Here is an 8,340-nt window from a genome sequence, read left to right on the forward strand (position 1 = left end):
GTTTCTCAAGCTATACGGCTTCATAATTCGCTAAGACAATGGAAATGCATCATCTGCCACCAAGTAATATGGCACCATAACTTCATTTTGTGGCTTGTCATCTGGAAAGTCCAACTGGTCCAGAAGGATGGCTTTGCCAAGCTTACAATGAGAAAATGCGTTCATGTCTCCTTCACTTCCATACGCTCCAATATCCAAATAAGTGAATCTGTAACTAGCGTCACTAACAGCCAATAATACAATCGAGTGGAATCCCTTCAAGAAAAAAACAGTTTGTTAAATCCCAAAAAGATATTTTCAGGTAAATAAAACTACCTTATAGTTAAAGAATAAGCTGCCACTTTGAGGTGGGGCCTTCATGAGAACATGTTTCCCGTCAATCGCTCCTACACAGTTAGTAAAATTCCACACATTTTCAAAATCATCGGCATTTTTCAGCATCGTTTCCTTGGTCCAGGGAGGCACTTCATTTTTAAGTTGCTTGCATATTTCAGTGCACACCAAATCAATTATCGGTCCTACACGTTGTTTGCTTATTCGATAAGATGAAGCAATATGACGTTGAATATCACCCGCAGCTAGATACCTAGGTTAAAAATTTCGTGAATAGTACTCGCGATTTGCAGAACAACTTACTCAAGTACTAAGGCCAATTTTTCGTGGGGGCGAATAGAGTCAGAACGAGAAAACATTTTTGGAACAAGAATTGGCATCAACTTTTCATACAATTCTTGGAAATGGACCATACTCATATGAAGGTTTTCAAAAAAAAAGCGACGGATTTTGTGTTAGATTTTCAAACTGTGAAAGAAGATATTTATAATGTAGTCTATTCTTGTTGTATATCTTACATCTGTTGAAAATCGTCCTTTCTTAAGACGTTCAGCCAAATACGGATTAACCCAACAAGATCTAGGTCGCTTCTTTTTTTCTTCGTCCTTGATAACTAATGCTGTAACAACAGTAGCTATTACAGCATTCGTTTCTATTCTTTTTAGAAGTGCAGTATCCATTTTATTTATTGTTTACAATTTTTGGATTTTATTCAAGCCAGTGTGAACGTATATATAAAAGTGGATATTACCACATTAATCCACACTGGACCCTTAAGGAATAATGGCTTGAAAATAGTATTTTTTTTCCAGTTTTTGTTAGGTTTAATACTAGGCCTAACTCATACAAATAGTATACAAATAGAATAGAACTAGAAAACTAGAACTAGAAAAATAGTTGGCAACAAAATACAGATATTACCAGGTCACACCCCCTCTTTTATAGACTTGAATCAGAATTTAAATTAAAAGACGCTCCTATGTTAGCTAAAGATGCCTTCGAAATATGTTATAATGTTTAAAAGTAATCCAACATCTGAGAAACAATAAAATAGTGAAAATTATTTTACATCTAACTATGGGAACCAAGCGAAAATATGCGCTTGGAACGAAGATTAACAGCCCATATATTTCTTACAGAGGAGGAGTCAGAAAATTAAATATTTAAGAATATACATAATATATATTTAATTATGAATTAAATGATATATGTTTACAATAATAAAAAAAAAAAAAATAATATTAAATGATCCTACAAAATTTGTATCTGACTGAACAAATGAATGCTTTAAAAATAATCCAACATCTGAGAAACATTAAGTTGTGAGAACTATTTTACATCTATCTATGGGAACCAAGCGAAAATATGCATTCGGAACGAAGGTTAACAACCTATGGTTTGTCTTCAAACCAAGGTAAGTCCTGCTCTTAAGGGGGTATTCTAGTCTAGAAATTTGAAAAAATCGAAAATTTTTTTTTTCATAATTCGATAGTTAGATATTCAAAAATATCTCCCAAAACGGATTTTTCAAAATTCAAATTATTTTTAAAATTATAGCCGTTTTAGTGACGCGGCAACTGGACCGGTTGAGCGAGCGACTGGAACAATAGGTGACTGGAGGCCCGGGCTACCTGAGTATGAATAACTTTTTCTCCTTCTTTCTATTTATTTCCTTATTTATTTCCTTATTTCCAGTATACTATATCAATCGTTTGAAGGTCATTGTAACCTATTATACGAAAATCTCTATTCGATTTGCTTTTAGTTTGAGTTAGTCACTTGTTAACCTTTAAACAGTGAAGACGTACAATCACGTGTGAAATTTTCTGTGCTGGATTCCAGACAATTGAAATTGCAAATTATTTCGCAGTCTGTATTTTTAATGAAGGTTTTTATCCTATTCTAAATATTATGAAACTTATGGGAATTAAAATCGGCCTAGAATCTCATGGGTTTGCTGTCAGGCGCAACGCTGTAAGGATCCAACGGTCTGAGGTCCGAGCTTCAGATGCTTCAAAAGAAGGAAGAACTGCTCGTTATCATGAAAGAACTGCTAAAATTAATCGATATGAAGTAGAAGAAGGCCCAATGTATGAAGCTGGGATTACCAACAACACAAATAGTTGATTGCAAGGGATTGCTAAATATCTCGACGCAGGCGCAAAGGTCAAGGTAACGGAAAAAGTCCATGAAATATTATCCCTGAATAAAAAAGGTCATAAAAATATAATAAGGAAAGTATTTTTTATTTGCGAACCACTTATAACTGTTACCAACAACATATATAGTTATAATACAAAGGATTGCTAAAATGCCTTGACGCAGGCGCAAAGGTCAAGGTAATGGAAAAAATTTATGGAATATTATCCCTCCATAAAAAAGGTCATAAAAAATATATTAAGGAAAGTATTTTTTATTTGCGAACCATTTATAACTGTTACCAACAACACAAATAGTTATGTTGCAAAGGAAATTGTTTATCAAAACAGATTCTAAACAGCTTCTTTAGACAGCTTGTGAACAACTAATTTCTTAATTGGTTTTACAATCACAGAATACATCTTTCCCCAACATAATCGGACAAGTTCCCCTAAGATTTATATATCAATCTTTAGATATTTTGGTTGTGTGATATTTCTAACGTACACAGCAAACACATTTAGGGTATTCAATTGCGTTGCAAAAGTGTAAACTTTGTAAGATTGCCAGACGAGAATTGTGAACGCCCTCTATTTTAAAACATCGTTGCAGGAAATTGACGTACAAAAGAAAGATAACTTTTAAATTTTTGTATTGCTCCAACATACATATAATCTAGGACTTTATTAACTTCGCTCTCAGAGCATCGCTTAGTTTCGACCTCCCTGGCTAGCTTTCTTGAGGGTTTTTGTTCCATTGAAATTGTTCTTCCATGATTTTGTTTTATAGAAGACAAATTTTTTTCTTTTGCATTTAAAATTCAAATTTGTTTCTTTCCTTTTACTGTCATTATCATGGATTTAAACCCAACTTTTCAGTATATTTGTAGTATTTTAGATACAATTCCTACCCATTATTAACCCCCTATTTCTACACAAGTACAACAGATTTGTATACATAGGCTGGGGTGTTGTAGGCCTTGAAAACTTTTGTATGGAAATTGTTGTTGGAACTGCTTACACTTTTACACTTTTCAAACGTTTGCAACGCAATTGAATACCCTATTTGAAAATCAGAGTGTAAGTTTTTACTTCACATCGAAAGTCATCTAGTGATCAAGAGTTTTTGATCATTCTTCACAAAAGACTATAACAGCTCGTAGAAGTTAATAACAACTAGTAACGAGCTAACATCTAGTAAACAACTTGTATACATTTACTAAACATATAGAAACCAGATACTAGGCAGTTAGTAACCAGCTAATAACATCTAGTAAACAACTTGTATGCATCTACTAAACATATAGAAACCAGATACTAAACAGCTAGTAACCAGCTAATAACATTTAGTAAATAACTTGTATACATATACTAAACAAATAGTAACCAGCTAATAACAACTAGTAAGCAACTAGTAGACATCTACTAGACAGATAGTAATTATCTATTAATAGCTCATAACAGTTAACAACAGCTAGTAATCAAAGTCCAAGCAGCTCAACCGCCATCATGAATTCATTGCCGAAACTTTAGATAAAACTGGTACGTTATTATCAATGAGCACGGATAATTATCTAACATTATTATTTTTAATAAGTTATTGAATGCAAGGATGCGTGGACCTCTCTACGAGAGAGTTATAGGTACCATCGTAAGCAGGCTTCTCTACGATTCCAAAAAAGTGGTGCAGATGGCGGGGTCGCTTTGGAGTCCCGACTTTTCCACAAAGAGAACGTAAGTCCTTTATCCTTTATATGAGTTACACAGAAGATATGAAGTTCCAATTTTTTAGAACATTCGACACAAATTTCACCGAAGACGACGAGTCCATTGATTTTCTCGACGATAAAGTCTCAAGAAGTTCTGCATCAACGCCGAAAAGCAATTATGACTATGTAAGCAATATTTTAATATTATCGGACTTTTATAACCCCCGGTCTATTCTTAGAAACAAAAGGCGAAACCGGGCAAGGGAAAATCGAAGACGAATGAAAACATGGCTCTACTGGAAATGCTCGGCGGATACTTGAAGGAATCAAAGGAAACTATTGATACACAGATCAACCTACAAAATCAGAAGGTTCTTTCACCATTTGCATCCGCACTTGGCTACTGGGACAGCCTATTGAACAACATGCCATATCAACAAGCGCAGCTAACCGTAATTAAGGTTAGCAGTTTGATTCACGAGGAATCCCTGAAAGCACTAAACAAGGAGTAAATTGTTAAATAAAGAAAAATAAAAAAAATACGCAAATTCGAAAAGTTTCTTTTTAATAACTAGGGCTTATGACCAGCTTATTTATTTTGCCAACGACATGTACCTTGTGGACTGTTAACATAGTTCTTTACGCTATCTCTTACATATTTTGGATATTCCTGTACTCTGCCATGAAATTGAGTGAATTCAGCAGTCAAAGAGTGAAGAGCTTGATTGATATGTTCATTAATATTATAGTCCAATGGACATCTTCTAAGGACATAATTGTGGAGTAAGAAACAGGCAGCGACAATATTTTTAGCTCTATCTGGATGGCACATGAGAGTTCTGTGCACGGCTTAGTATGCCAAATGCACTTTCTACGACTCTTCGCGCTCGGCTAAGTCGATAATTGAAAACTAACTCAGCTTTAGTTAAGTTTCTCAAGCTATACGGCTTCATAATTCGCTAAGACAATGGAAATGCATCATCTGCCACCAAGTAATATGGCACCATAACTTCATTTCGTGGCTTGTCATCTGGAAAGTCCAACTGGTCCAGAAGGATGGCTTTGCCAAGCTTACAATGAGAAAATGCGTTCATGTCTCCTTCACTTCCATACGCTCCAATATCCAAATAAGTGAATCTGTAACTAGCGTCACTAACAGCCAATAATACAATCGAGTGGAATCCCTTCAAGAAAAAAACAGTTTGTTAAATCCCAAAAAGATATTTTCAGGTAAATAAAACTACCTTATAGTTAAAGAATAAGCTGCCACTTTGAGGTGGGGCCTTCATGGGAACATGTTTCCCGTCAATCGCTCCTACACAGTTAGTAAAATTCCACACATTTTCAAAATCATCGGCATTTTTCAGCATCGTTTCCTTGGTCCAGGGAGGCACTTCATTTTTAAGTTGCTTGCATATTTCAGTGCACACCAAATCAATTATCGGTCCTACACGTTGTTTGCTTATTCGATAAGATGAAGCAATATGACGTTGAATATCACCCGCAGCTAGATACCTAGGTTAAAAATTTCGTGAAAAGTACTCGCGATTTGCAGAACAACTTACTCAAGTACTAAGGCCAATTTTTCGTGGGGGCGAATAGAGTCAGAACGAGAAAACATTTTTGGAACAAGAATTGGCATCAACTTTTCATACAATTCTTGGAAATGGACCATACTCATATGAAGGTTTTCAAAAAAAAAGCGACGGATTTTGTGTTAGATTTTCAAACTGTGAAAGAAGATATTTATAATGTAGTCTATTCTTGTTGTATATCTTACATCTGTTGAAAATCGTCCTTTCTTAAGACGTTCAGCCAAATACGGATTAACCCAACAAGATCTAGGTCGCTTCTTTTTTTCTTCGTCCTTGATAACTAATGCTGTAACAACAGTAGCTATTACAGCATTCGTTTCTATTCTTTTTAGAAGTGCAGTATCCATTTTATTTATTGTTTACAATTTTTGGATTTTATTCAAGCCAGTGTGAACGTATATATAAAAGTGGATATTACCACATTAATCCACACTGGACCCTTAAGGAATAATGGCTTGAAAATAGTATTTTTTTTCCAGTTTTTGTTAGGTTTAATACTAGGCCTAACTCATACAAATAGTATACAAATAGAATAGAACTAGAAAACTAGAACTAGAAAAATAGTTGGCAACAAAATACAGATATTACCAGGTCACACCCCCTCTTTTATATACTTGAATCAGAATTTAAATTAAAAGACGCTCCTATGTTAGCTAAAGATGCCTTCGAAATATGTTATAATGTTTAAAAGTAATCCAACATCTGAGAAACAATAAAATAGTGAAAATTATTTTACATCTAACTATGGGAACCAAGCGAAAATATGCGCTTGGAACGAAGATTAACAACCCATATATTTCTTACAGAGGAGGAGTCAGAAAATTAAATATTTAAGAATATACATAATATATATTTAATTATGAATTAAATGATATATGTTTACAATAATAAAAAAAAAAAAAATAATATTAAATGATCCTACAAAATTTGTATCTGACTGAACAAATGAATGCTTTAAAAATAATCCAACATCTGAGAAACATTAAGTTGTGAGAACTATTTTACATCTATCTATGGGAACCAAGCGAAAATATGCATTCGGAACGAAGGTTAACAACCTATGGTTTGTCTTCAAACCAAGGTAAGTCCTGCTCTTAAGGGGGTATTCTAGTCTAGAAATTTGAAAAAATCGAAAATTTTTTTTTTCATAATTCGATAGTTAGATATTCAAAAATATCTCCCAAAACGGATTTTTCAAAATTCAAATTATTTTTAAAATTATAGCCGTTTTAGTGACGCGGCAACTGGACCGGTTGAGCGAGCGACTGGAACAATAGGTGACTGGAGGCCCGGGCTACCTGAGTATGAATAACTTTTTCTCCTTCTTTCTATTTATTTCCTTATTTATTTCCTTATTTCCAGTATACTATATCAATCGTTTGAAGGTCATTGTAACCTATTATACGAAAATCTCTATTCGATTTGCTTTTAGTTTGAGTTAGTCACTTGTTAACCTTTAAACAGTGAAGACGTACAATCACGTGTGAAATTTTCTGTGCTGGATTCCAGACAATTGAAATTGCAAATTATTTCGCAGTCTGTATTTTTAATGAAGGTTTTTATCCTATTCTAAATATTATGAAACTTATGGGAATTAAAATCGGCCTAGAATCTCATGGGTTTGCTGTCAGGTGCAACGCTGTAAGGATCCAACGGTCTGAGGTCCGAGCTTCAGATGCTTCAAAAGAAGGAAGAACTGCTCGTTATCATGAAAGAACTGCTAAAATTAATCGATATGAAGTAGAAGAAGGCCCAATGTATGAAGCTGGGATGGCTGATTAAGAGAATGTAAGTTATACGTGCTATTCTATCAGTTACACTGCCTAAAATTTAACGTAAAACTTTAAACGCGTTTTTCTCCAAACTACTTTTTCTGATACGGTAGCCATAATATTTCAAGTTCTAATCAGCCGATTTACTTAAAATTTGGCATGAATATTCTTTCAATATCTCTCTATCGCATGAACCAACAAAAAATAAGAATTTAAAATTTGTAATATTTTTAAAGAATTCGATAAAATTAAAAAATTACTAAAAAAAAATCGAGCTTTTTTTTGCGTGGCCGCCATTTTATGAAAAAATTTTTTTTTTTTAGTTTTGCTGGTTCATGACATAGCGACATTCGTACTGATGAAGAGTCTTTTTTTTTTTATTTTTCAGATGACCACAAGGGTAGAAATCATGGCGACGAGGACACGGCCTTTTTTTTCCCCCTCTACTTCAAGGACGCATAATTAAAACTACCTTATAGTTAAAGAATACGCTGCGTGGTTCTTCGAAGAGTGTGCCCAGAGAGGTTTTTTGATACCAATCTATTCTGAGGAGCTTTCAGCGATGCCAGATGGAAGAAAACATGATCGCCACAGTACTGCCCCTAGACTTCATGTTGTAAAATGAACAGGGAGTCTAATTGTACGACGAGGTCTTGAAGATTGGTTAACAGCAGGGGTCGTTGCGGTGTCTTCGATCCTGTTGCTGAAGTCACTGGATGGATTTGGGGGTGAAATAATTGGCTGCGGAGTTTCGATGAAGGCGGGCTTGAGTCGGTCTATAGAAACCTTAATG

Source organism: Drosophila subpulchrella, unplaced genomic scaffold (assembly GCF_014743375.2).
Source record: "Drosophila subpulchrella strain 33 F10 #4 breed RU33 unplaced genomic scaffold, RU_Dsub_v1.1 Primary Assembly Seq69, whole genome shotgun sequence".
NCBI lineage: Eukaryota > Metazoa > Arthropoda > Insecta > Diptera > Drosophilidae > Drosophila > Drosophila subpulchrella.